This window comes from Corvus kubaryi, unplaced genomic scaffold, assembly GCF_017639235.1.
Source record: "Corvus kubaryi isolate FWS band 111438036 unplaced genomic scaffold, C.kubaryi_AGA036_p1.0 36886, whole genome shotgun sequence".
Lineage (NCBI taxonomy): Eukaryota > Metazoa > Chordata > Aves > Passeriformes > Corvidae > Corvus > Corvus kubaryi.
The window spans coordinates 83810-111608 of record NW_024580974.1 but is presented as its reverse complement, the minus strand read 5'-3'; positions in this window follow the sequence as shown (position 1 = coordinate 111608).

Below are 27799 nucleotides of genomic sequence, written 5' to 3'. Positions count from 1 at the left end.
ACAAGCTAAGTAAAGGCTGACATACTGATTTTTTTTTTTTTTTCCCCCCCACAAGATGGAAGCAAATCCCTTGTATGTGAACAAGCCCGTTTCCCCATTTAATCTCTTTGGATATACACCCTTCTGGATTGAAGGGAAAAAACCCAAGAGGTTATATTCCATAGAGTCCCAGATACTTTCCTCTGTGGGAGAGGCGAATATTTAAGCAAAGGGAGATGTGCTCCCTGTCACCAGAAACCTTTTCCCTGCTTTCTTTCACACACAGGAAGGGAGAACAGCCATCCATGATGCTGTTCTCCCCCACCTTCTGAGGTGCTCCCAACAGTTCCAACACACTGGTTCTCACTCCATTATTCTCTGACCAGATTGGTAAGAAAGTTTCCCACTACTCTGGCTCCATTTTCACTATCTCTATCTCCCACCTTGCTTGATGTTAGATTCAACACATCCTGAGAGAAAAGATCGTGGCAAAAAAGGGCTTTTGCTTTCCGTCACATGCCTGCAGCTAATAGCTCTTACCATACCAGGTCTCACTTCTGCAAACTCATATTTAAATCAAAGTCTCACAGAAATCTGGCAGGCACTGGAGAGTCTCCCTGCCCCTGGCAATAAAGGCACTTGGTTTCTAAGAGGCACTGATAGAAGACAAAGTAGGCAAATTACCACATGGTGATTGTATGAATTTCTGAGCTCCAGAAAGAATGTTCATTTCTGATCCCAGCTGCAAAGTAAATCCATACTAACTATATTTAGACATGGTTTCATACCATACAATTCAACGCCACAATCAGGAGCTCTTATTCAGCTGCTCACTACCTCTGTTCTACATAAAATATTGCCTCTTCAAGAAAAAAATTATAGTATTCAACTCCAAGGTTTCATAATAACTACTTGTAAGGTGTGGCTGAAATATCCTTCCTTTGAGGTAGTCATCTGTACAATATTCAAAAGCACATCTTCAATAATTTTCCTAATATATTCCCTGGCTTCCAAGTCAAATAAATCAAATTAATAAAGAAAAGATTACACTTATATTTCTAGCATTCTGCAGCAGATTTCATGTATAAAAAGATACTGAAGTAATTAGTGTTGATTTTTCTAAATTCTTAGACAATTAAAACAAGAACACCATAGTTTAAGGAAGGCATCTTTCCAGTGCTTAGCTTTCCATTCACAGAGTTTAGTTAGGGCTTAGTGTATTGACAATCTCTTTATTCAATCAAATTCTCTTTTTATAACCATAATTATGCATAGTATAAGGTACTGCAACATAAGTGTGTGTGAGGGATGTTCATTATTCAGAATAAATCACCCTACACAATACTCCTTCCATAAGTAAATAGTAAAATTATTTCCATTCAAAGAGTCCTTAGGGAAGTCGGAGTAAAGCAAGCCTAACCAGATGATCAGTGGCACTATCCAAGAGCAGAATTTCACTCCACAAAACTAGGCTCTACAGCCAAAAAGACCAGCCTCTCAAAGACACAACAGATGAGGTGAACCTCTGCAGATACAGAATTGCCTGTCTAATTAGGATGTGCACTTTGTGTAATATTACTAATTACTAAATGGGCAACCAGCTGTGGCAATATGGGTCATAACCAAGCAATATTGCATAACACAAGAAATAAAGTAAAACAGAGCAATGAAATATTTATTTCCCTCTAACATATAGAAAGCTTGTAGTTCTTCTAATTATTGCATTGTAGATGGAACTGGTTAAACCACAAATATGACTGGAAGTGTGAAATATCAGAAAGATCTTTCTTCAGAGACAGAAACAGTGGATATAATAATTAAGAATTATTATAAGTCTCAGAACATTTTGATGGGAAAGGTGAAAGACAACTTAGATAAAAACAGAAAGGCATGCCCTGATGCCCTGGGTACACTATAATTATGAGCTGAATTTTTCTCAGTAGAGGGGGAAAAAAGCAGTTCTTCATTACTGAATCCTCTGAAAGCAAATTGCCACTTTTTTCCCATCCATTTATACCTCAGTCCTGCAGCTGGAGCTGCATGAAGAAGCATTTACTCTCTTTGTACTACATTTTTATTTCAGTGGGAGACTTCCATGGAAAATATACCAACCTCAATATCTAGTACAGCCCAAGAAATATTCTAAGGATAGAAGCATAACCTGCTTCTTGATAGAATTTGTTAAAAGCCTACTGTTGTCTCACTGTAATTGAAAGCAGCCTGGAAAGTGGAAAAACAGGCCTGCTTCTAAAAACCAGAAATAGTTACAGAAAAGCAAGAAGGGATTATGGATCTAGTACTGAACACTAAGCACATGTTAAGCTGCAGCCCTGGTCATTTTTGTGTGGCTACCTAAGTAGCTACAACATGGCAAGTACAGCTTAAGAATCATAAAAAGATATTAAAAACAAAGGGCAGGTCTTTCATTGTTTTAAAGCAACATAACTCCATTTAAATCAATAAAGACCTTTGAAGGCTGCATGAGTTGAAATGCAAATTTGAAATATTTAAACAGGCTGTTTTAGTGAGTCACCAGAACTACACTGGGGATAATCACACAAACAGGGTGCTGATGTCACCTGAATAACCATGATTAATAACCAGATTAATAACCAGATTAAACAATGATCCAAACAATGAGCCCAGGCCTGAACCAACAGCCATCCTAAGAAGTCAGCTGTGAATCAAACTGAGAATCAGAGCAACAAGAAATTAGGAATTACTTGCATCACAGGCAGAGTAGAGCAAGGACTAGAGTCTCCTGACTAAACAGAATAAGCAGGAATCAAAAAGGCTAAGGGATGTTTCTTGTCCTCAAAGATCTCTGAACACAAGAATTAAAAGGCTCCTTCAGGTCCAAAGCCTGCAATGGGCAAAGGAGGAAAGATAACTGTTGTCTGCACCAAACCTCATCAGCCTGGGCTGAGCTTTTATATACTCAGGGTTTGTCAGTGAAAGCTGACAAAGAATTGAAAGAGTAATGATATGGGACAGAGAGTAGCAAGTTAGAAGTAAAGAAAGGGCTTTGTAACCAGATTTAAAGAATTTGATGTTAAAAGATGATGGGAATTTAATTTCACTTAGCAAAGTACATCACCTAGGGACAAACCAAAAGAAGGAACTATATATTAAATGAGACAACTGTACTGCAAAGTTGGTGAAAAGAACAAATGAGGCTCCCTGAAGCCATTTCCATGAAGTTACCAGCACACACTGACAATATAAAAAGGAAAAATGGGTACAAAGATTCATTGCCCACAGAGAAAAACAGTCACAAAATATGATGTAACTGTCAAGACAGGTTTATGTTATTGCTAAAAGAAATTCTGGGAAGTACAATCTGTGTATCCTTACTCATACTTCTGAAGCTTTGAGAGTCAAGCAGCCACTGAGGTCAGAGCTCCAGGTTTTCACAGAACCTCAGGTAGACACAAATCTGAACAGGGATCCTATAACTATTCACCGCAAAACCAGGAAGAAGGAGAACTTTTGAAGTATCTGTCCTCTCTCCCAATTATTTCCTCTGTGTCAAGGAATGTGGCCTGAAATTCTGTGAATAGCGCTGTGCAGAAATTAATTGTGTTTTACTTGTCAAAACAGCTTCAGAGGGAATGCAAGTCAGACTTGCTTTTTCACAGCAAGAATTCCACTGGAACTATAATTAAACACAGAAGAAGCAAGATAAATCTGCCACTGGCACCAGGCAAAACTCAAAAACCATCACAAAAATATCAACGAAATATAAAAGAGGACACGAGTCTTCTAACAACGGAACAGTTTTTAAATGGACTGGGAAATACGTTCAATTTGCTGTAAATTGTAGCCCTGATAGAACACTGTGCATTAAGTAAAAGCATTGAGTGGCTGCTGTAACAGGCATAAGTTGTCCAGAAGTGCCCTGTCCTACAGCACTGCCAATCAAAGTGAGGGTCTCTGAGGCTCTCCAGAAAATACCATTACAGGAACAGTCACTGCAGATTGCTTGTGCTTAAACAAGACCAAAGTCATTCAATAACAGCCTTGGTCTGCTGCATTTGCCTTACTATTAACAGTTCAGGTTAATGAATTCTATGAAGACCATAAGGGTGTCACGAAGTTTTGGGAATTTGGGGTGGGTTTTTTGTTTTGTGTTTTAGGGGTTTTTTTTTGTCGGTAGTAGTGATTGGCTTCTGTTTGTTCAGCTTTTTTTTGTTGAATTTTCTTTGTTTGGTTTGGGTTTTTTGTTCGTTTATTTTTATATATGTATTGCAATAGCATCTAAAAGCCTCATTAGAACTTAGAAATCCATTAGACTACCAAAGCAAAACACTCAAATAGCAATAGTTCCCTGCAGAGTTTATTTAAAAGGGGGCTGGGAAGCAGCTCCTGTGAAAAATGTCATAAAAGCAGCTCCAAGAAACAGTCACAATTCATCTTCAGAATATTTCAGATCTTCATTTAAAAGTTGCAGATTTCATTTTTGGCCTAGACTTCTTCAGCAAAACATTCTAAGTATGCTGAAAATATTTGTTTTAAAAAAAAAGTTCTATGCTTAATCACTACTCAAAAATACATAATCTCATTTAACACAAGATATAACTAGAGAATGGAACAAACACTATGAGGCAGATAAAAATTGCTAACATAACTACTGAAGTTTGGCACTTAATCTTTTGAGGGATGTGTATTTTAATGCTTGCCCTGTTGCAGCCTTGGTGTGCCTTAAACTGCCAGGCTTTCAAAGACAGCTATTTCTAACCTAAAACCCAATTCCTCTTAGAGCAAGCTAACTAACCACATATAATCATAATTTGTGGAACAGGATAAAACACATAACCAGAACAGAAGCTGAACAACAGATCCAGATCCAAAACTTTATTTGAACATGAAGATTATAGAGAAAGCAACCAAAAGTCTAAATGTTAATGACTCTTCTCTTACAAGCTCTTGGGAAATCTACATGGTAAGGAATTGAAATACTCTGTATGGTATTTGACCACTGAATTGTCCTAAATTTTTTAGAAGAAGGTTCATGCTGCAATCAAAAGTTCTGTGATTCAAAAAATCCAAGGCCAAAAGCTTCAAAGACTTAACAGTCTGCACAATTTCATCTTCTTTCTGTATTAACATAGTGCTCTGCATAATAGAATAAAACCACATAATACTGAAGAATATTGATAGAGAGATTTAATTCCTTATATCCAGTCTATTAACTCAGCCATTATACATAGTGAGAATACACTTTATGTTGTATCAGAAAATGGCAAAAATGTATTCCATTAATCTGTATGTGGGAATAATTCTCTTGTCTCAGGGAAAATCTAAACCATTTTAATTTATTCCGTACTGTGCCAGAGGCCAGCTGCACAAAAACTTGTATAAATTGCCAGCTCACCATTGATATCTATTCTTTACAAACCTTCCATCAAGGTCTCAAGTGAACCAACAGCCCTTAAATGCCCTGAGCAGTCTGACCTGGGAGCTGCAGTCACAGGGCCACTGCCCGAGGGCCCAGGGACCTGGGTGTGGGACTGCACTGGAGGCAACAAGGGCACTGTTGTGCCTGGGCCCTGGTCACTCTTGGCTCCTGGACCAACCTCCCTCATGGGACAGCCCACACCTCTCTGCTGCCAGATTCTCCAAAACCTAACTTATCTCCTCAGGAAGGGTGAAGGCAGGGAAGTACTACCCATCTATTTGTCCTTGGTGGCCAAGATGTTAGCTAAATGCTATTAGCAGGACTCCCTCTTTCACAGCTACAGCGATTTCCTTTCTTTAGAATTAAAAACTTGTCTGCATTTTCACTCCAATTAACTTGCCAGTTCATCTCACACCCTGCTTTAAAACACGAAAGACAAGTGGGAAATAATTGGAATAAAAGCAGAGGGTGCAGTCAGTGGCCAAGGCCTGCCAGAGACCAGCCAGCCATTGCTCGAGGATGGAACTGCTGTCCACTCCAGCAGTGAGGAGGCATCATCTAAAGGGCCTTCGCTCACACCCACCTTGGCAGCACAATAGCACTCATGAAATAAGAGTAAAACATCAGGGAAAGAAGTTGATCCTTCAATGATTTCATGACAAGACTGAAAACCCAAATTATTGGTCCAAGTGTCAGGTAGAACGTTCTTTATCTCACAACAAGGACTTCCAGCATTTTCTTCAGACTGAAACTCTTAGAAATGTTAATATACCACCATGCTATTCTGTGAACATGCCTGTGAAAATGTTTCATTTTACAGACCCATTCATATGTAACTCCAGAGTACAAAGCAGCTACATAGACAGAATTGAAGTGTTTTAATAAACAAAATTGGGAGACAAATGAGAAAAAAATTCAGTAAAGGATTAAACTCATCTTTAAAAGAGGAAGGTGAGATTAAAGCACTAGCAATATATAACAGTCTAATTTCTGTCTCCTTTCTTACCTCATTCAATACCTAAACCACTTCATAACATTTGCTTAACAGCATCTTACTGTTATGCAAATTACCACCAAATTGTGTTCCTGAATCAAAGCATTGGGTTTGGGTTTTTTTTATTATCCCCAAGCATATTCAGTATGCTGAAAAGTGATACATGGAATGACTCTCTGGTGACCCCAAAATGTCTGTTCCTCTAGCACTGTACTCTCCCAGTCATTTGACTACCATGGTAACTCAGAAGGTTTATACAATTAAAATATTAATTGGTTTTCTGCTAATTATTTTGCTTAAAAAAACAAAAATCAAGCTGAGAAAAGCAGAAAGCAGCTACAGTTTGGGATGCTTTTACTGTGCAGCCACTGCAGAACACATACTGCTCTCCAGGACAGTGAACATGGAATGTTAAGGGTTGGAAGGCGCCTTCAAGATCAAGCCATGGGCAGGGACACCTCCCTGATGATGATGAGAAACAGGGAGCTTAAGACATTATCTTTAACTCCAGCACAGAATGCTGGAACTTGGTAATTAGTGTTTGAATAAGGACTTTATCTTTCAATTAATTCCCCCACCATTTCATCACTCAGGAGATAATTTGGTCTTCTGTGATGTAGCCACAATGGAAATGAAAAAGTGACAGAAACATAACTTTTCTGCAGAGTTAAGAGGGGAGGGGAAAGAACAGACTATCAGAAAGGAAGCCTACTTCTGGAAATTCATATCTCTTTTTCTGGAGAGTTCTTTCACCAGACAGTAATTTTATTTATTTTTGTTGCCTTGTCTGCAAGTTTCTTCCACTGTAATTTCCCCTTTCAGATGCAATTAAAAAAAGATCCAATATTCAACAGAAAGCAAACTAATTGCTTGATAATGACCTTTTAAATGCCCAAATTAACCTTAATGGCTTTAAATGGGATTTTAATGAGTTATTCTGAGTATAACTAATTATTTGCTATTTATACACATAGACATGAACAGAGTATTTTTGATTAAATGAAACTTTAGCATAACTGTTATTCCAAGCTGCATTCTTTGCACAGAGCTATACCATAGGAGAAGCATACATATGAATATATTCACATAAACTTGTGCTCTGGCTTGATAAGCCTGTCTAATGACATGGTTTGAAACAGGGAATCCATATTCAAGTCCATGTCCTGCATGCCTCCAGGATATAATGCATGATAAACTGCTCTGAATCAAGAAGAACAGAGATTTAAATCTAGATGTCCCACAGTTTGTGTTAACGCTCTGTGCATGATACACATATTGGTGACAGTCACATGTATAATTCCCAAAATCAAAAGCTGAATTCTGACTTGGACAACCCAATTTCAGGAGAATGGCCAAAACATTTCATACTATTCTGGCACAAAAGAGGGAAACAACTTGAAACATCAGGAGTTCCTCAAAGATAGGTGTAGAAAGTATAGACTTGCACTGCACTTCCACAGTGCTTTACTATGAAAAAACCCCATTTTGTCTTCCACAGGAAGGAGGTAAGGAAGCCACCCTTGCCAGTCTTTATTTAGCCTCTTAGTCCACCGAAAATGTGAAAACATGTTTGTCTTGCTTTAGATGTATTTTTTGTTTTTTTAAAATACAAGCAGTGTTCTGTTTACAACCCTTAATTACAATATATGCAACTCCTAGGGTATAAGACTGAGGGAAGAGAATACTGCTTATAAAATCTAAAAAGGATAGGGAGAAGAAGGAGAAGAGAACATTGAAAGTTGTCTTACAAGCCTGGGATGGAGTTGAACAGTGAATTTCTTGAAAAATTGGCTTCCTCCACAGGCCCATAAAACCAACACTGATATGTGCTATGACATGGCACAAACTTGGACTAACTACTTGTACACTTGAGTTTGTGCTTGAGCATTTATATATTTTCCAGACTGCACTGTCAAATGAACTTCATCTATCTCCATTTCAGCGACTCTAAAACTACATTTCAAAATGTTTTAAATAGGTTGTACAAAACTGCCTTTAACTGTGAGCTTGTCACTCAGCTACTAGAGAACTTCAGGACGTAATACAAAACCAAAATACAGATAATCACTGAGTTCTTCTTATTTGGACTCAAATTGGATTAATTTACTCATTTTTATTTTGCACTTATAATTTTAAAAAGTATATCTCATGTTGTATGACATCTGCCACCTGAGATGTTCATATACAAACACAAAAAGATCTGAAATTTACTTAAAATATCTATGAGAAAGTGGCTTTTTCCCATTTGCTTCCCACATGATAAAATAAAGGTACTTAGACTCAAAAATAAGCCACATTAAGGAAAACTAGTAAAAAGCTAAGTTACTTCTTTATCCAAAAGATGGACTCAACAAGCTAAAAATATATTTTTTGAAAGTGGGTTACCTTACAAGTTTTCAGGAAGAAGATATCAACTTCAGGAATCTAGGGCCAGCAAAATACAGAGGTCCTCCACCTAAAAGAGCATTCAGCTTTACGTTTCTGGCATACATCACCTTCCTTGTATTTTCTAAAAAAGAAGCCAGAAATGGCATTCAGCCACTATCCTTCATAGCCTCACCTCCTCAAAGCTCTCTGTTGTAATTATTTACAAAAACTTTTTTGGGGGGGGGGGGGGGAGATTAAACCATATTGAGATAGAAGGTAAGATATCTTGAGTCAGGTATACTACCATGATGTCTCACTGGTGTGTCACACTGCTAAATCCATTGGCCAAGTTCCCTAAGAAATCAGGCAATAGCTTTTACATGCTATACATGCTACTCTTTTCTTCATTGTAAAGCCTCTTGCCACAACAGAAAAACATCATGAAACCAAAGGAAATCATTTCCCCAAGACTGGGAAACTGAGGACACCAAAACAGTTTTTATGAGTTAGTACACTGGCACAGCAGAACACAAATTGTAAGGTCATGGAGCAGATACTCCTGGAAACTATGCTGAGGCACATGGGAAATAAGGAGGTGACTGGTGACAGCCAACATGGCCACACCAAGGGCAAGAAAGCTAAAAGAGAAATTTCTCATGCCTTTAGGTAGCTAACAGGAAAGCAAGGCAATTTTAAGAGTCGAATAGGTTCTTTACAATAAAAGTCAGCAGAACTCCTGCAAGTAGCAGTACCATGCTATTACATTGCTGATGTCAAAGATAACTTCACCCTCAAAAGTTCACTGGACAATTGTGTGTACAGAATTTTTTTTTTCTTTAAAAAATTAGAAGGCTTTAAAACAATATTGCCTTTTCCTGACTGACAAGTTCATGATCTGCAGTTCTCACACTGCAGACAGGTCGAAGAGAATTGAAACTAGCAGAGGACCTGAAATACACATCACCATCATCAAGGGTTTTTTTCCCAAATAAGTATAGAAATTCAAGTTTTGGGGAGTTTGGCACAGAGCGATGCATTTGTCATTTAAGCACACCATAATTCTCTTGTGAGTGATGTTGTGTGACACACAGCAACATGGCATGCCTAAATGATAAATCATTGGCTCCTCACTGAACAAGTTCACAGTTATTGCCACCTTGGTAAGCTGCAATCATTTCATATTTCCAGGAGAAAAGGAACAGAAAATTGGTGTGGCAGAAATAGAGAAAATGTCCATGTGCATTATGTGCTTCCAAGAAGAAAAGGGAAAGTAAGACCCTTGGGAGTACAACCAAACTGTGCTATTTCACCCTCATCTCCTATGGGGCCCAGTGGGATTCATCTCAGGGTACTGAAAAGAGCTGGCTGATAGAATTGCAGCACCTCTCTCCTTATTTTTGAAAAGTTTTGGGAATTCAGAGGGGTTCCAGGTGACTGAAAAGTGGCAAAGGTTCAAGAAGGGTGAGAAGGAAGACTCTGGTAATTACAGGCCTGTCAGTCTCACTTCAGTGCCTGGTAAAATTAGAGAGAAGGTTATTCTGTCAGTCTTGGGATCTCAGTAGTCAGATTTCAGTATCTCACAGTTGGGATGCATCCCATGTTTGATAAGCAAGTTTTGAGATCATGCTCAATAAAAAGATATGAAGCAATCTGTTCCTGATTCAAGGTTTCTTCCTAATCATCAAAGTTCACAGCTGTGCACAGTCGCTCAGAATTATCATACTCTAATACAATCAACCTCAAATTTTGGGTTTATAAAATATAACCTTTGAATAGGTTTGTCCCTCCATTACATTAGACAAACAAACCAAAATGTTTTCTACAATCATAATACAAGGAAAGCATATTTTAAAACAAACTTCTCATGGAATAGAGCTGGTGAGCAGAGGAGGACACAGCTAGCCTAAATCGTATGATAACCTAGATTCTCACTTACATGTAACCTGTATTTCATTATAACTGATATATCCTGATATCCTTAGGCTTCAGCAGGGCTGATTGTAATGCTGAAACATTCAGAGTGCATTTTTTTATTTGGAAGTAGAAGTGCAAAACACAATTTGAGAAAAAGGAGTTACTTTTGTTCATAGAAGAGCCTAGCAGTCACCTATGAAATATAAAGGTCAACCTTGATTTCTCCTCAAAATGAGGAGCTCAAATTCATGTCTTCCATTTTCCCAAAGAATGTATTAAGAAGCAAGCTGGAAACTATTCTACAACATTCAGCAGAAGCTGCATTACTGCAACAAAAATAATTCAAGACTTGTGGGCCCAGTAGAAGGATCAGTTATGACAGAGCAACACAGCATCTCATTAATGATTCTTACATTTGTTATTGGTGATAGAAATTTTACTGGAAGCCAAAACAAAAACTCAACGTATTCTTCATCTCAGATGGATGCTCTATTGAGTGGAATATAGCAATAGCACACATTTTCTTGATGGCATAAATACAATTACATATGCCTTGAAGCCTGCTTACCACATATTTACTCAAAAGAATAACAAATCCATTAGTTTCTAGTACTCAGTTTGTCAAAACTGAGAATGTTTTAATCATACTGGGGAATTTTCAGCTACAAAAACAAACCAAAAAGGGACTCCACATACCAGCTGAAAGCACTTGCAAGCATTTTCAGAACTGCAATTTAGACATGTGACTTTGATAAAAATTATGCTTTTAAATGCCTGATCTTTTGGGAATATCAGTAAGATTTAGGCTTTTACTCTAAAAAACTGAAAACGTAAAAGCATAAGACAGCCATGAAAAGATAAAAAGCATAAAATCCAAAATGTTTCAATCTGCTACCATCTTCCACCATTAATCTTCTGACATTGGGTTGGTGTTTTTAAGGGATTAAAGGTCAAATAAGTTGAAATAAGTTGAATAAGTGTTTAGCCAAAGCAAAGACAGGATGCCAGGAAACATGTCACATTTCTGCCTCCTGTAGTCTCACTTTCAATACACAATGCCACAAGGAAACAGGCATTGCATTTTTTCATGTGTTTAACGATTAAACCAAATCCTCCTCCACTGTAAACTTAACAGATAGAGAGGTGGTACCAAACTGAGATCCTCAAGCAGATGATGAAATGTCTCCCTAGTACGGCTCCAGGCACGAAATCTTTCCACAGTATTTGTTATCATCTCCTGGATAATGGCATTCTTTTGCTGCCTTAATGGTAGAAAGTATCTTAAGACTAACTTTTGGGAACATACAAATTAACCTCACACCTGACAACAGCACTACATGAAGTGGAAGATGATCTATTTTCTCTACCCCTCAGAGTTGGCAGCTCCAACAAATTATAACCTTGCTTGGGGAATACTTAGCAGAGAATTTTATGCCTTGCAAAAATAGCAGTATTTGACATAAGACCATGAACAGACTCCTAGAGAGGCAATGTGACAGGAAGTTAATTTAAAAACTTCCCCAATTAAGTGTTCTTACCTCAGATGATTAGATAACTGCCTGAGTAGTAAACATGTCCAAGAGAGTAATCAAACAATTGGAATAACAAGGAGACAAATACTATCATTGTTAAATGGAAAGTTAATTTAAAATCAGCTGCTGTATCAGCAAACCCTGTTTTAAAATGGTGTGTTGATACTATTAAATGAAAGACAAATATTTGGCATTAAACATGCTCAAACCATTCACACTGCTTGTCACATTAACGTTCATATTAATAAATAACTGAATGGACCTGAGTCAAGCTCAGTCTAGTGCCTCTGAGAAACCAGAGGGTCATTACCAATATCATTATCTAAAACTAATTAGCAGTTGGTGATTGTAGCCTGCTGGCACTAGGAAGCTGATTAACATTCCTCAGAAACAAACAAGGCTGGGTTGGGGGAGGAGAGGGATATTTCCCTTTTGCTTCAGACTCAAAGAGCAGAAAGGGAATTAAATATTTAACTATTCATACCTGTGCACACTGCAGCTCAGTTTCTTCCATTAATCTGTAAAATGGGCTGATATTTGATGTGCTTGAGGTATTTTCATTGCTTGACATATGTTGAATTCAGAATTTTTTGCCCGACTGGATGACAGAAATTGATATCTTAAAGTGCAATTAAATATTTTATTACCATCGTTTAATTAAATAAATACTGGATTAACTTGTCAAAGCAGATTTTGCTGGCATGCTAGAACAGCACTTTCATTTTTCTTTATGAATGTAATCTGTGCCAGAATACTGTGATGATTAGTATAATTACTTTAAATAGTAATAGATGCATTTGGGGGAGAGGGATGGACCAATTACTGAGTATTCCACGGAAAACAGTTATTTTAATTTCCCTAATAATTTTCTATGTAATCCTTTTCCTCCTTTTTAACTGAAGAATGAGTCCATTTAAAAATCCTAAACTGAACTTTAGGTGAAACTTAAATTCCATCCCAGAAAGAAGCCCTGCACTGGGACGTAAGTCCAAGTGTCTAACTCAGAGGACATAGCAAGAGCCAGATCTGCAAGCAAATTTTCAACAATTGAGAGATCTGTATTGGAAAATTTTCTTTTTGCTACCATCCAGCCATCTTGTAACCATGTGTTGTTATAAATAGTTCATGCCTAATGTAAACCCCTACCATAATAAAAGCTCAGATGAGCAAGAGGCACAGTTTCACTTGTATCTCTGCTGTTTTCTATATGGTACACACACCTGTACATAGATATGAATGTGCACAGACACACACAGCTGAAGTATGGAGGGAAAACAGACCTGTTGACTCCACTGAAAACAAAGCAGGGTTATTTTTATATCCTTGTTTTGATTGATATTCTGAAGCACTACATTGGCAGCTGAGACAAGTCAGTGCACTACTGACCTCCAGTGAACCAGGTGCTCAGCACCATGACCAAAATCCTCAAGGCTGCTCCCCCAGTTTCAGTATCTTCCTTTATCTGTGTGGGAGATTATCTCCTCTAACTTAATGAACCAGCAGAAAACGAACATTCGTGCAGTCCTAAGTACACAAAAATACACTACATTAGCATTATAAAGCATACTAATTTTTGACAGAAAAAAGAAGTTATTTAAAGCAACAAGTAACGACACAAATTAAAGGAAAAGAGGACACTGTACCTAAAAGTCTGTATTTTTGCCATACCCTATATCCAAGTACTAGACATTTTGTTTAAAGTAATTTATTCTTAATTACAACTCTCACATAATGTGTACCTTGGTGCAAAACCTACACAACTAGCACAAAATGCTTGTACAAAGTAGTGAGCAGTACCAGTTAGACTAAGCGGGACTATGTTCATTACAGCAGAACAAATTGAAAATGTTGCAGTTGCTTCAGCTTTGGATTTTAATGCAGATGATTATGAGTCTGTATTAGTAACGCTCAGGCTCAGAAGAAATATTCACTGTTCATATATAGCAACTGAAACAAATTACAAATTAGATATTTCTGATTAGAGTGATAGTTTATAACAAGATTGGTACCTTTTATATAAATACATGTCTGAATGGTGCAGAATTGCACAGCTGGAGTGCCTGCATTCCATAATTCAAACCTGGCTTAGGAGGACATCATGTGGCAGAATAATATATAAACAGACACTGCAACTTTCCCACAAAAAACCCCTCCTTCTACAGCTGCTGCCCCTTGCAGCCAAAAATAATCAATTCGGTTGACAGACTTGGTGAATGTAGAAGCAGTGTCCAATATTGGATATTAGGATACAAGATATTATTGTTAAGATGATCTGCAATTCTGTTACAAGAGTGGGGGTGAATTATTGGACTCAGAGGAGGTTTCCTCCGTTACCAAGCCCTAAGCAGCCATTTTAAAATTTTGGAGGCACACAGCCCCATTTACAGTATTAAATTTCCCCCTTCTACACGTTAGGATCAAACTGCCAGAGCCCTACCAAAACCAGAAATTTGTGCAACAGTGACCTGAAAGCATCAATAAGGAACTCCAAGGAATATATGAAAGAGTCCCATCCTACTTCATCAGTAAAATCTCTCCTGAACAACTCCACGATTACTAGCACTTCAATCAAAAAAATAGCATGCTAGAGAGGTATTTCTGGAACTTGTGTTGCATTTGCCTAAAAATCCATTTGATTTCCCTTGTAAGAGGCTGATAGTAAATTCTTAGAATATCAGATGAAGGTGGAATCTACTTACACATTAATTTTAAAAATTAAAAATAAAGCAATCTGCTTTAGTTATAATACTAGCAATGAATTATAGAATCAATTCAGATAGTTATGGTATCAGTCCAGGAAATAAGACTGAACTGAAAGAACAGAGAATAATTTAATGGCACGGCTAAGGATGGACATAGTTAGAAATTCACCACTGAAGACAACAGAAATTTTGAATGAGGAAAAAAAATATGGAAAAGGAGATCTTTGTCTTTCCTGTTTCTGCCAGAAGACATAGGCTTGGGTCATACTATTTCCTTTCATAAAAGCCCTGAGATGAGATCTCTTGGTCAGAGCATGGTGCTAGTAACACCAAGGTTGTGGGTTTGATCCCTGTATTGGCCATCCACTTAAGAGTTGGACTTGATGATCCTTCTGTGTCCCTTCTAACTCAGAATATTCTGTGATCATAGAAACACTCTTAAAAATTTTTTTGACTGATGTAGAAAAACTATCATAGAGACAGTAACACTGCTTTTCAATGCATTCTAAACTTAAATCCTCCCTATGGATAAGAAGAATTCTGTAATGCTTACATTAACCCACAGCTGAGATGTCCTGAAATATTTCTATCTACAAAGCTTTTGTAATCAGTCTCAGTCTATTGATACTCAGAAAACCTAGCCATTTCTTCCCCTACTACAGTATCTTCCAGCAACCCTGGATCTTCCACCCTATTCTTACATTCTTCATGTCATATAAACTGACAAAATAAGTTTGTGCATTCTCATAACTCAACTCAGTGAGCAATCCTAGACATACTAGAAACAAACCTCCCCAGAAGCGTCCTGACAACTCAAGAAACTGCACAACCAAGTCTGCAAGCTGAGTGACACTTCCAAGCACAGATCAATTAGCCATGAAGGCTGAGCAAAAAAATCATGTTTCCAATCAGTGGGGTCCCAGAGCAGCACTCTGGCAGAGGCAGCTGGAAAGAAACACCTACATACCATCTTTTCATGTGTATATCTTGGAAAAAAGGCTTACTTAGCAGCAGTGAGGAGAGCTGAGGCCTTTCAAGTTCATTAACAGCATTTTTTAAACAATGAAGGATATTTCAGAGCAGGTGAGGTGGGTGACAACGCAGTTTCAAGAGTAAGTTGGGATGTTTTTAAAGGGAGTTTATGAGATGTGATGAATGCTGCAGCAGAGAGGTGGATTCTGTGATCCAATGAGTCACTTCCAGTCTCACATTCCTGTTCTGCAGGCAGAGATTGGGAAAGTATAGAGAAAATAACAGTAGCAACTTACAGCAAGACCACAGCTGTTCACTGCCTTGGTCAGAATCAAACTTAAATACAAAATAAAAGAAACCTGCTTTTCAGGTTACCCTGGCAGATAAAAAGGGAAAACTGGTTGGCTAAAATCACACAATATAAAATGGGACATAGGCTCACCAAGTCTGCTGGTGGTTACATTAAGTAAAAACTCATAACTGAATAAAAAAATAAAATTGTCTCTACCTGCTCTCATCAAACCTGATGTGGAAAAGCCAACAGTATAAAGTGATTATTCTGCCATACTTGCTTACTTCCTGCTTAATTGCTTTTGCTTTTTCCTAGGCAAATACATCAATAGATAGAATACTTTTAAGAAAGGAAAAAACCAGTATCAATGAAAGCACACTGGTGTTGCAGAGGAGACTTCTATTTAAACAACACATCCCTCTATATCCATTGAAGTGAAGTAACAGAAGGATTACACAGACTGTGCCACCAGAGCATTATTTTATCTCAGTGAAAGGGGAAAGGGAAAAAGGAGAGTATTTACAAATGAACATACTGTTCTTAGAACCCTGAAGGAACACTTCCCAAGGTCTATCTAACAAATACTCCCTGGGAGGGACAGAAATCTCTGCATGCCAGTGAGGGAGCTTGCACAATGGGGTTTCAGTCTCACCTGCCCCCATCAATCCTGTCTGGTACAGCCAGTAGGATAAAATGCAAAAAGGAGGAATGCAAATTTCTTCAGTCCCGGTGCTCAGACAACAAGGAAAAGGTTCTTATCAGCCAGTATCCAAAATAACCCAAGGTCAGATTTCCTGGAACCTGGCTGCAGAGGGTACACATTTGAGTGTACAACCCTCTGCCATTCTCGTATCTCCTGGTTCTCTCCAGGCTCCTGATTTACGTCTCCCACCTGCTGGGTAATCATACACCCCAGCAGTAAAATTTGTCTCATGGATTGCTGTTTTCAACATCAGGATTGTTGAAGTTCCAAATCTCAGGTGACTATTCCAGTTGCCTGGGACAGAATTGTGCAGTCTTGCTTGGCAGGTGTTTTGAAAGGATTTTGCATCTCATCCTTTCAGCAGTCGGGTGAAAAATTTCTTGAGCATCTGGGATGACATGTATTTGGGGTTTTACACTTAGTCAAAAAGATATTTATCCAACAGATGGAAACATGACAAACTAGTCTCTAAAGTAAGCATGTCTTCTGAAAATCTCATGCCTGAGTCAATATCTGTAGCTGGCAGGAGACTGTTACAATTTCAAAAGTGTCATTGCACATAAGCGAGAAAATGTCAGAATCAATCCTCCCTCTTCTTTATATAAAAAATCTGTTGATAGCCTAGGAAACATATGAGTAATCTGAGTAATTGAGAAAAATCTAATACATTAGAGGAGTTATTTATACACAGGATGAGTCAAAATTACATTTGTTTTATGTACTGTAATACATTAATCCAAGCTTTGAAAAATCCTCAATAGGGCCTGATCTACAACTAAAATCTTTTGCCATTCTAGAAAGGTTGGCTAAAAGGATGACCAAAAAAAAAAAAAAATCACAGCCCTGCTTAGTAGTTTTATGCAGTAATTCACTCCTAAAGACATAAATGTATTTAAGGAAAGGAAATTGCTTTTGAGTTTATTTTATTGAGCTGTAGAGGCAAAAGAATTATCTGTTCAAGTTGCTTTTATGTAAGTGGGAATTGTCAACAGCAGCACAGAAAACTTCAGCAGGAAACAAACTAAACACTGGGCCTAATCTAAACAACACATTTAACACTGGTCATCTTTGATATTTACTTCCAGATCTGAACTTTGCAGGCAGAGTATTTACCTAACTAGTAAGAGGTGGTACAGCTGTGTTTGTATTAGCAGGCACAAATATTACCTTGATTTCCTTTACTTCCATCACATATTGTGCCATCAGAGTTACGGAGAACTGAAAAACGTTCGGGCACATAGACATAACAAACTCTTTCCCAGTAAAAAACTAGTGACCCTAGCATTTTGATTGCACAACTTATCACAAGCCACAGGAAAAAGAAGATGTGATATTTCATGCTGAAGAGCCCTTTGTCAACAATTATTCACTAAGGCAAAGTTCAGGAAAAATTGCTTTCTACTTCCTCACTGATAACATTTATGAAAATTATCAATTAGATCTTAAGAGTATCTTTAAAGCTTTTGTTCTGCTTCAAGGGACTTCACAGATTATCTGTACATAAAATACTAAGCAAATCAGAAAGAATAATCTCTGTGAATTACCAGAAATTACTTGTCTTTACTCTTTGCACTTACTCAAGCACTAATAGTTTTTCCCCAGGAAACTCTCTGAGTTCTACTGGTCTTCTCGGTGAATAATTTTTGTAAAGCTGAGTATTTTTGCAGTCAGATTTCAGTACATAATGTTATACTTTTTTCCTTGCTGCTTTCTCAAAAAAAAGGTGCTTTCAACCTGCATAGTGCACTTACTCATTGCTCATAAATTGGCACATCACAGAGAATTGTTATTCTTCTCCTCCATTTGTATCCAAAATTTGAAAGTAACCTCTGATTCACCATCAGACACACTGAGGAGCTCTCACAGGTGTCATGTACCTCAGCAGAACTAATTCACCATCTTTACAGGGCTGCTGATAGATGTTTCAGCCTTAAATGTATATTGACAGCTACCATTTTTCAAAAGACTTCAGAAGAAACACACTTCTAAGCTTCATTTCAATCAATAATAATGACCAAAGATTACACTGGCAAAAATGCTGTGTAGTTATTTGTTCTCCTAGGTCTCAAATCAGCCAGCATTAAAATTCCTGACCCTCTCTGTTGCAGGTATCTTGTGAAAGGTTGGAGGAGAGAAATAGAATTTTGGTATTTTTCAGTGAGGTTTTTTTTTAACCATAGTTGCTCAGCTGCTGAATACATATAAACATGCAGAAAGATCCAGAAAATAAGATTGAGAGTTGAAGAGAATACAAAAACCTGCAGGGAATCAATTAGTTCTTACATATGCCATTGCCTTTTTTCCAAAAAAAAAGGCCAGACCCTGAGGCACCAAGTAGCACTTACTATTCAAGCAATGGTTAGAATTACTTAGGCCCTAAATATTATTAAAAAGTAGATGTTCACAATAAGGTATCAAACCTCAAAAGATCAGGGGCTGGAGAGTTTTTGAACGTGTTACACTACAGCATACTCTTTTTTCCCAAATAAGAGACTGAGATGCTCATAGACACCCAGCAGAATTTAAAAACATCTCCAACTCAAATAAATTAAACGCTGCTCACCACATGAACTTAAAACCAGCAGTACGAGGAAAGGAGTTTCCAGCTCCAGGGCTTCTGCTGAGCTCTGAAAACATATTGGTTCTCTTAACAAACTCTCTCAATGTTATGGCTCCTAGCCCCATGTTAACTCTGCTGCCAGCCTTTTATAATCTGCAATCACAGGTTGCCAAAACCTGCTTTACTCTGGCAAGACTCCCACTGGCCACCACACGTGCTGATGTAGTGCTGAAGGAAGTATCACATGTGGAACAACAACATAAAGTGGTTCAGAAAGGGGGAAAGAAAGTTTGGGTTAAAAGAATGCTTCCTTTACATGTATTTTTTAAAATACAGCTTTTCAGTTATGGATTGACTTCTTTTATGAAAGGCCAACAATATTAATGTGTAAATCTACACAAATGCTGCAGCTCTCATGATAAGGCTTGTAAAAGCTTTGGCACAAATTTCTACATGGCTCATTACCTCTGCTCACCTGACCACTTACCTATTTTAAGTAAAGTCTATGTAAAAAGTGCCATGGCCTCTGGCTTTGTATTTTCACCTTGGTGTTACATACTTACATTACCGGTTTCCACTGAGAGCCATACCAAACACAAGTGCAATACAGCGTTGTGCAGACAGTTGTTTAAACAGAGTTTGAATACTAAGATGTAGAGTTGGATTTCATCCTGCTTTGTAGTCCATTTTTAGACTACCTCATGAAAATGAATGCATTCATCGCTTAGAGCAAGTCCTGCTTCATCTGAATGAAGCAGCAGAATCAGCCTCCTCATCTCGTCTTTCCTCACGGGCTTCCGTGCTACAACTCCTGTAAACAATCACAGTCTCAGAAGACAAGCCTTGGCAAGAAAGCCGTAATTCTACTACTTTCACAATTATATAACCTTCTTCAGTTCCACCATTATTACAGGACTATCATATGTCTCTGTATTCACTGCTGCATTGTTTTACAGTACTGACTCAGAAGAATAAAGGCAGCAATAGTATTGTCCGCAACTAATGCTATGGAATTAAGCGCTGTACTGGATTTCATGCAAGGTCTTCAGTTTATCAGTTTTCATTTTATGAAGAACAGAAATATTTGAAATCACGGAATCTCTCTCAGTTGTATCTCTAGAAAAAGGTAAATAGTGAAGGCTTTGAAACAGTAAAATCACATATATGGAAGACACATTTCTGTCCATGAACCCTCTATGTTAGTTATGAAACAGAATGTCATCACTTATCAGGTGAGTCCTTTGTTATTAACAAGTAGCTTCTCTTGTGAACACCTTTATGTTCTATCATGTTTCCCTCTCTCTCAACCTAGTCCAGAGAATATATACTGGAATATTTTTTTAAGCATCGGTGAATATAGAGGGAATTTGTTTTCAAAGGGCAGAAGGTACTAATTCCCTACAGTCTGGCAGAACATGTTTACTTTTCAAACCATCCAACCAATGGATACATCTTCATAAATCTGTACGTTCACATCCGGAATATGCTTTTAAAGGGAATCTCCTGTTCATTCGCTCTTACCTTATTTTGTTTCACCCAGCACAAGTCAGAGAGTACAACCAGACACTTCCAAAAGACACAAAGCTGAAAGATGCACTCTACAGACTCTGTAGAGCATCTCCTGTGCCCCAGCTATTACTGGACTTTCAGTTCACAGGAGCAATCTGGAGCTAGTTCAAAGCACATTCCCTACTTTCCACCCACTCACATGCAGTGTGGACATCAGGTTCTTGGCACCAGAGGCAAACTGGCTCTAACTGCACGGCACCACTTGCAAATGTAGACATGGACAATATTAACTCAAGGTGGTGGGTAGGCTGGAGCCAAATTTTGCACGGCAGGATGTATTTCCTTCTTGCATCTCAGCTTTCCTCTTAATAAAACTTCCTTTGATTAAATCATTTCAAAAATAGATCTTTTTGTTTGCCTAGGAGGAATGGAGCAAGTTAGATTCACCTATGTCAGGAAGTTCAGGATGGAAAGTTGAAGTTGTAGCAACCACAGCACGTTATCTGCATGTACAAAGATGAATGTACTGAATGTGTGGGCTACGTAGTCCCTTTTATCATGTTTAGAGTCTGCTATCACGCTTATCCTGTGAATCCAGCACATTTTCCCTGAAGTCTGAAAGCCTCTGTATTTATTTCAGCCTGTTTTGTGGCAAGCAACTTCATGTCTCCACTGAAGCACTTAAAAAAAAAATGCAGATTTGGAAATCACAGCTAAATCAGTGAGTGAGAACTAGGAATATAATAGATTTTAAAAATGCATTTATTTAGTCTGGATATGAACTCACGACTGAAATAGGTTTTGCTATTTTTGAAGCACTATTGTAGAAAGGCTGTGGAGGGTGGATGAACTAGCTCTCTTGGAAGATCTGTTTTTTGAAAATAACCTGATTTTTCTGTCCAAAAAATGAAAAATAAATGTACTGAATAGAATAGTTCAGTTGGAAGGGACCTACAATGATCATCTAGTCCAATTGCCTGACCACGCAGATACAAGTTTTTATAATCAAGAGATTTAGTGATGTATGTTAAGAAAGTTGTCCTAGAAGAAACCAAAACCTACAGTATTTCTTTCAGCAAAAACAAGCTAACTTCATGAAAATATAGGATTTTGTTAAAGGCATAAAATAAAAAAAAAATTAACATTGCAGGTACTATTTCTAATTACTTAATAACTTACTATTTTCATGCTTCCATCTGTAACATCTTAAAGAATTAGATACTTTGCAACAAAAATCTCACAAGTAAACAAAAGGACTGGCTAGAATCAGTAAAAGAAAACAGCTAGTGTATAATACAATATTATATTAAGAATAATATTTATAGTAGATACAGCTTGGTCAGACGTAGCGTTGAGGACATGGTTTAGTAACTTAGTGGTGAACACTGTGGTGATGCTGGGACTTGGGGATCTTTTGGAGGTCTTTCCCAACCATAATGATTCAAGTTGTAACTGAGCAAACAATACCAAACATAATAGCTTCATTTTGTGGATACTGGACAGCTTAGTAGATTCCTAATGGGAGGATGTGCAAGCTTCTCTTTAACCTGAAAGCTATTTGGTGGCTTACAGGGAATATTCCTGCGCTGTTTGTCTGATTTACATCAGAGATGTAGATCACTGCAACCTGCACTGCCTGTCACCTTTGCAGTTAAAAGAGAGGCTAATTGTTTAATCTAAGAGCGAGATACCATTTCCTCTTTAGAAGTGCTCTCTTCATTTTAAATTGGCAGAAAGGAAGGGAGAAAGTTATTCTATTTCCATTTGTTATGTGTCCTCTGCTGCACAGTCTGCTTTTTTGTGCACCTGATGTAAGCTGAGCACAGGCTGCCACGTGAGCCAGCCTCAGCAACCAGTGCCACCAGTATGCCCAGTGCCTGCTGGGCCCCAGCAGCACTGCTTCTCTCAGGAACAGTGACCAAGTCTCTCACAGCACAAACACCTGTGTTTATCCATACTTCAGCAGGGCTTCAGCATCTGCCTTCCCATCTCCTACATCCTTGGCACCGCCAAAACACAAAGTATGGGGCAGAGCTACAGCTTTCCTCCATTCCCTCAACTGTACTTGCCAGATTGCCTCGGTCCCTAAATACAGCAAGTGAGGCTGAGGAGGTGAGAAAAGCAGTGGTGCCACGTGGGAACCATAAATAATAGCAGTGCTATGACAGCAAAGCAGAAAAGAGAGTTTAAACCCTCCCTTCACCTGAAGCCCCACTCCATGGGATCACCCACAGCATGCGATCATTTCTATTTTTAAATGTAGTATTTTCTAACATGAGTCAGTTACCAATCTATTTCTGATCTGAACAGGAAGGACAGCGGAACATCCTTAATCACAGCTGAACCAAAATTAGAACAGAAAAATGGATCAGTTCAGCTCCTTTATTTATACTAACCAACTTTAGGTGTACCCATATGAGAATATATACACATAAACTCCTTTTGCAGATCCTCAGTAGATGATCAGAAGCTGGTTTAAAGAGAAATTAAAAATGCAGAATTGGGTATTGGAAGGAGCCTGTTCCCTCCAAGGCTTTTACTTGGAAAGCTGTGATTCAGCCAGCCAAGTCACCATCTAAGAGGTGGTGACAGCAGCGTGTCTAAGCAATGCCTGCAAGAGTCACCTCTCGGTCGCTCTTTGATCAGCACTTGTCAGGCCACAGCCAAAACACCCTTGACTGGAATTCTGTGTCCAGTCTTGGCACTCAGCATAGGAGAGAGAAAGAACACAACAAGGCCCTGAACCTCAGGGACTAACCATGCCTGGAGCAGGACTGTGAACTAGGTGACATCCACACGGTCCTTCTGACCTTAATTCTACACTCCTGAGACTCCCACACCACACATATGTTAAAAACACGTCATGAACTGGTTAAAAACCAATCTAAAATAGTTTAAAAAAAAGAGGTCATGCCAATGTGTGACATCAGAAGTCGTCTTCTCCATGGCAGAACAGTGATACTCTAGCAACAAAAATAATGTTGAAGAAAATAAGAAAAAAATTCTTAGTAACAAGACAGTGATGTTACAGAGAGCATATTGTTAGAAGATCACCAAAATACACTGGACAGCACTGGAAATGCAATCAAGCACCAAGATGGCAAATAAGAGTTCAATAAATTATTAAATGTATAAGCTTTGTAAAAACTGCAGAAAGACTTGCTGTCCCTGCAATCTGCTGAAGCCCTGCTGCTGGTTTTCACATAAGTGCTCTATCTCGTAATTCCTTTGGAAAACTTGCAAACAGAGAATCACAGTAATCAAAATCTTACAGAGGCATTAATTAAATTAAGGAAATATCCTGATGTAAAAAAATTGGAGTGATTAATATGTAAACCCCTATATTTTTAGTCATCCAAAAGAAAGAAGTAACTTTCAGGACAAAGGCTGCCCTTAAAGCTAGTTGCATGTGAGGGAAACGTGCCTAAAAAGGGGGAGGGGAGAATCTGTGCCTTTTTCCAAGCTGTTTTGACTATTAACAACTCAGTTTCAAGATAAATTCAATATGGGTAAGATATGCAGCATGTTTACCTTTGACGTTTACAGCTGCACTTAGGTAATTTTACAGATGTATGTATAGATAAACAGAGGGTCAGGCATGAATACAGCAAACTGCTTCATATAGAGATGGAGATTTGTCATTTAGTTGCCTAGCAATAAGATCTGACTCCTGGAAGCTAAAAAATACTGATTAGAAAACAGAATTATTTAATATATCAATGCATCACACAAAAAGGAACATAAGGCGATTGAAGAAAGGAAAATGTTAGGCCAGAAAAAACAAATTCTATTCAGTGAAATCTATCCAGGAAATAGATGATCCTAAGAAACTGCAATATTTACATTAAAGAAAGCCTCAGTCTGTTCATTCTGTCAGTACTTTTCACCATTATTCCTTTAGCAGAAAGTCTAATTCCATCTCGGATAATGGATCTGACTTTTGAATTGCTGTGTTTAACTTTGTCCAGCCTCCTCAGTAGTGTTTCAAAGCAGAAGACAGAGAGAGAGATCTTTTTAAAAATTGAATGAACATGATGGCATTTCTCTTCCTGGAAAACACAGCATTGTACTAATGGAAAGTTTGCTGACATTTTCTACAGTGGTGGAGAGGCAAAAGTCCACATTTGTATTTTACTTTTTACAAAGAGCTTTAAAACTGCACGGATGCCTTTTAGCACATTTGTAAGGTCTCTCTCAGTTCTTTCAGTGTTACAAATGTTTTTCTTTCAGTACTTCAGCAGTACAACAGGAAGATCACAAGCCAAGGATGGGTAGCCTACCACAAGTCCAGCACAGATCAGGAGTACCCATGTCTTGGATCAGTACTAGTATTGGTCTTTCTTATAGTCTAAATTTACATAGATTAGTCTACAATAAAACTGGGGAAACAGAGGCCACTGGATAGTATTCCAGCATTATAAGCAGCATGGGCTTGTAATGCATTACTCAGGCATTATTTAAACTTGAAAAAAGAACATGACTCCTCTTTCTGCTATTTCCAACCTTTCTTTAAAACATTCTCCTTTAACAAGCCTTTAAAACAGTACCTCCCAAATCTGTTCCTGCTGGAGCTGTCACTTAACAGTATTCTAAGTGCTTCGGACAGAAAGTCATAAAATTTCTCTCATGTCCTGTTACATCAGCATAAATCTAGAGTAACTCCCCAGACTTCCTGTGTGACGCACTTGCTCGGGGCTTGCCTCCACAAGGAAGTAAACATAAAGGAAAACTCGCCTCAATCAGAGCCCAGTACCAACCCTGGCTCAGTCCTGGTAGAAACATTCTTACCAGACAGAAAAGAAAAGCAACTTTTCCCACTCTGGATATGGGTTTAACTACTTCGAACAATCCTAGTAAAATCCAAAGGTGTAATCACATTCCATAATGAAGTGCTTTATAAAAATGAAGTTTCAGGATCAGAAGCAGCATGTCTTCCATCCAGTCAAAAATATCCTGCTTCTTGAACTTTCCCTAATTCAGTTTAGAGGTACTCTTAGATACTGGACACAGCTTTGCATTTTGGCATGAAAATACCTTTCACTGTCAATAACATACATTTTTACAGAATGGTCCATAACCTGGTACTTAAAAAGCACTCATTTTTCCATGAAGACAATGACTTTATTTCTTAATCTTCCTTTCCCAGTTGCAAAGACTATCACACAGACTGATTAACTACATCTTAATTTGGTCTTGTACTGTGTGTCCTTTGTCCTTGTTACAGCAGTGTTAACATCCCTAAATGTGACATAAGTTATATTTATTACATGAAAGGTTGTATTAAGATGGCAATTTACATTAATGTTTTTTTCTGTGTTGGTCAGACACTGTAACGATAGGAACTACACAAATATCTAGAAAAGCAAAAGCAGACAAAAATGAGGGACACACAAGTGAAGATTTTGATGTGTGAATCATGGTAAGTTTTTCAACCAGGCCTAATTTACTGAGATGCAAATCCATTGGTAGTTTCATTACAGTATTCTCTGTATAATAATAATAATAATAATTGACAGACTTCTAATAATTTAATCACGTATGTGACCATCACCTACATGCTTAAAAAGCTAAGAAACAATAGTATTTATTTGCACACATTCCTTAGAAGGCACTTGCTGTTTACAAAGACCTGTCAAGAAAGAACAGACAGTCTGGGATGAAAAGCCTTGCTTCTAAGCTTTCCCACATAGATATACATCCCAGAATAATCTGGCACTAGGGAAAGTCCATGTGGTCAACAGAAAAAATCGTCATCTCACAGAGAAAAACTGTAGAGGGAGTAGGGACACAGAGTTGTCTTTGATCTCTTGTTGATTCTCACAAGTTTTGTACACATTCTGTGCTATAAACACTGATTTCAGTGAGTTTCTGAAAAAGAACAAACTGGACAGAAACCTCAAAGGTGGAAGTAATTAATTTTCTCATTTGGAGCCATGTGGTCATCTTTTCATCTATTCTGATATCCTAAGTACAGAATCCAACTTTTACTTTTTTTTCCTATGTCATAAGAAATAATAGCTTGAGCTATTAATTTCAATTATATGCACTGTAATTTGAACTCTGCTCTTCACTCCATTTTTTTTTGTTTTGATCTCTTTTGACAAGTCACGAGAAAAGTAATATACGAGGTTTGAACTCTTAATTCATTGTGAAAGTAGTATACCATCTACCCTACTTTGTATTTCCATGTCTTAAACAATATTCAAAGATCTGCTGTCAATTACATAGCAAAGATCATACCTAATTTGCAAGATGAATTGAAAGGAACTGGTATTTATGAATGTATGAACCAAAATACTTCATGCTCTCAACCAAGATTCAGTAATCCTGGTTGTTTATGGATACTCCAGTGTGGAGAATAAGAAAAGGAGATGCTCTGGTATTTATATATTCTGTATGAAGTGTGACTACTCTTTATCTTTTTATCTAAATTATAACCAGCAAATAGCCAAGAAACTGTCTTATCAAATAAATTCCATAATAAAATATAGATTACACATATATGTAGCCCAAAACATGTTTTATTTCGGCCTAATAGCAAAGGTTATCAAGCAAAATGCACCATAAATTCTCACAGTATTGCAAGCAAGGCAGTATTGCCACTCCTTCTTCAATTGGACATCAGTTTGGTGTGTACTGCTTTAGGTAGTCTTATCCTCTTCCTTTTTTACCACCCAAACTATAAACCTTGCTTTCACTGACTACTTCTAAAATTCCTTTCAAAAATTAGTAACTATAAGGCCTGCACAAATCCTGCAACTCAATAACGACAGAAAAAAAGACATTTTGGTGCAAGAGCATTTTGTATAGTTTTATCTACAGGTTTGTCCTACTGTATCTACTCCTTTACTAAGTAACCATACTTAGAATTGCAGTA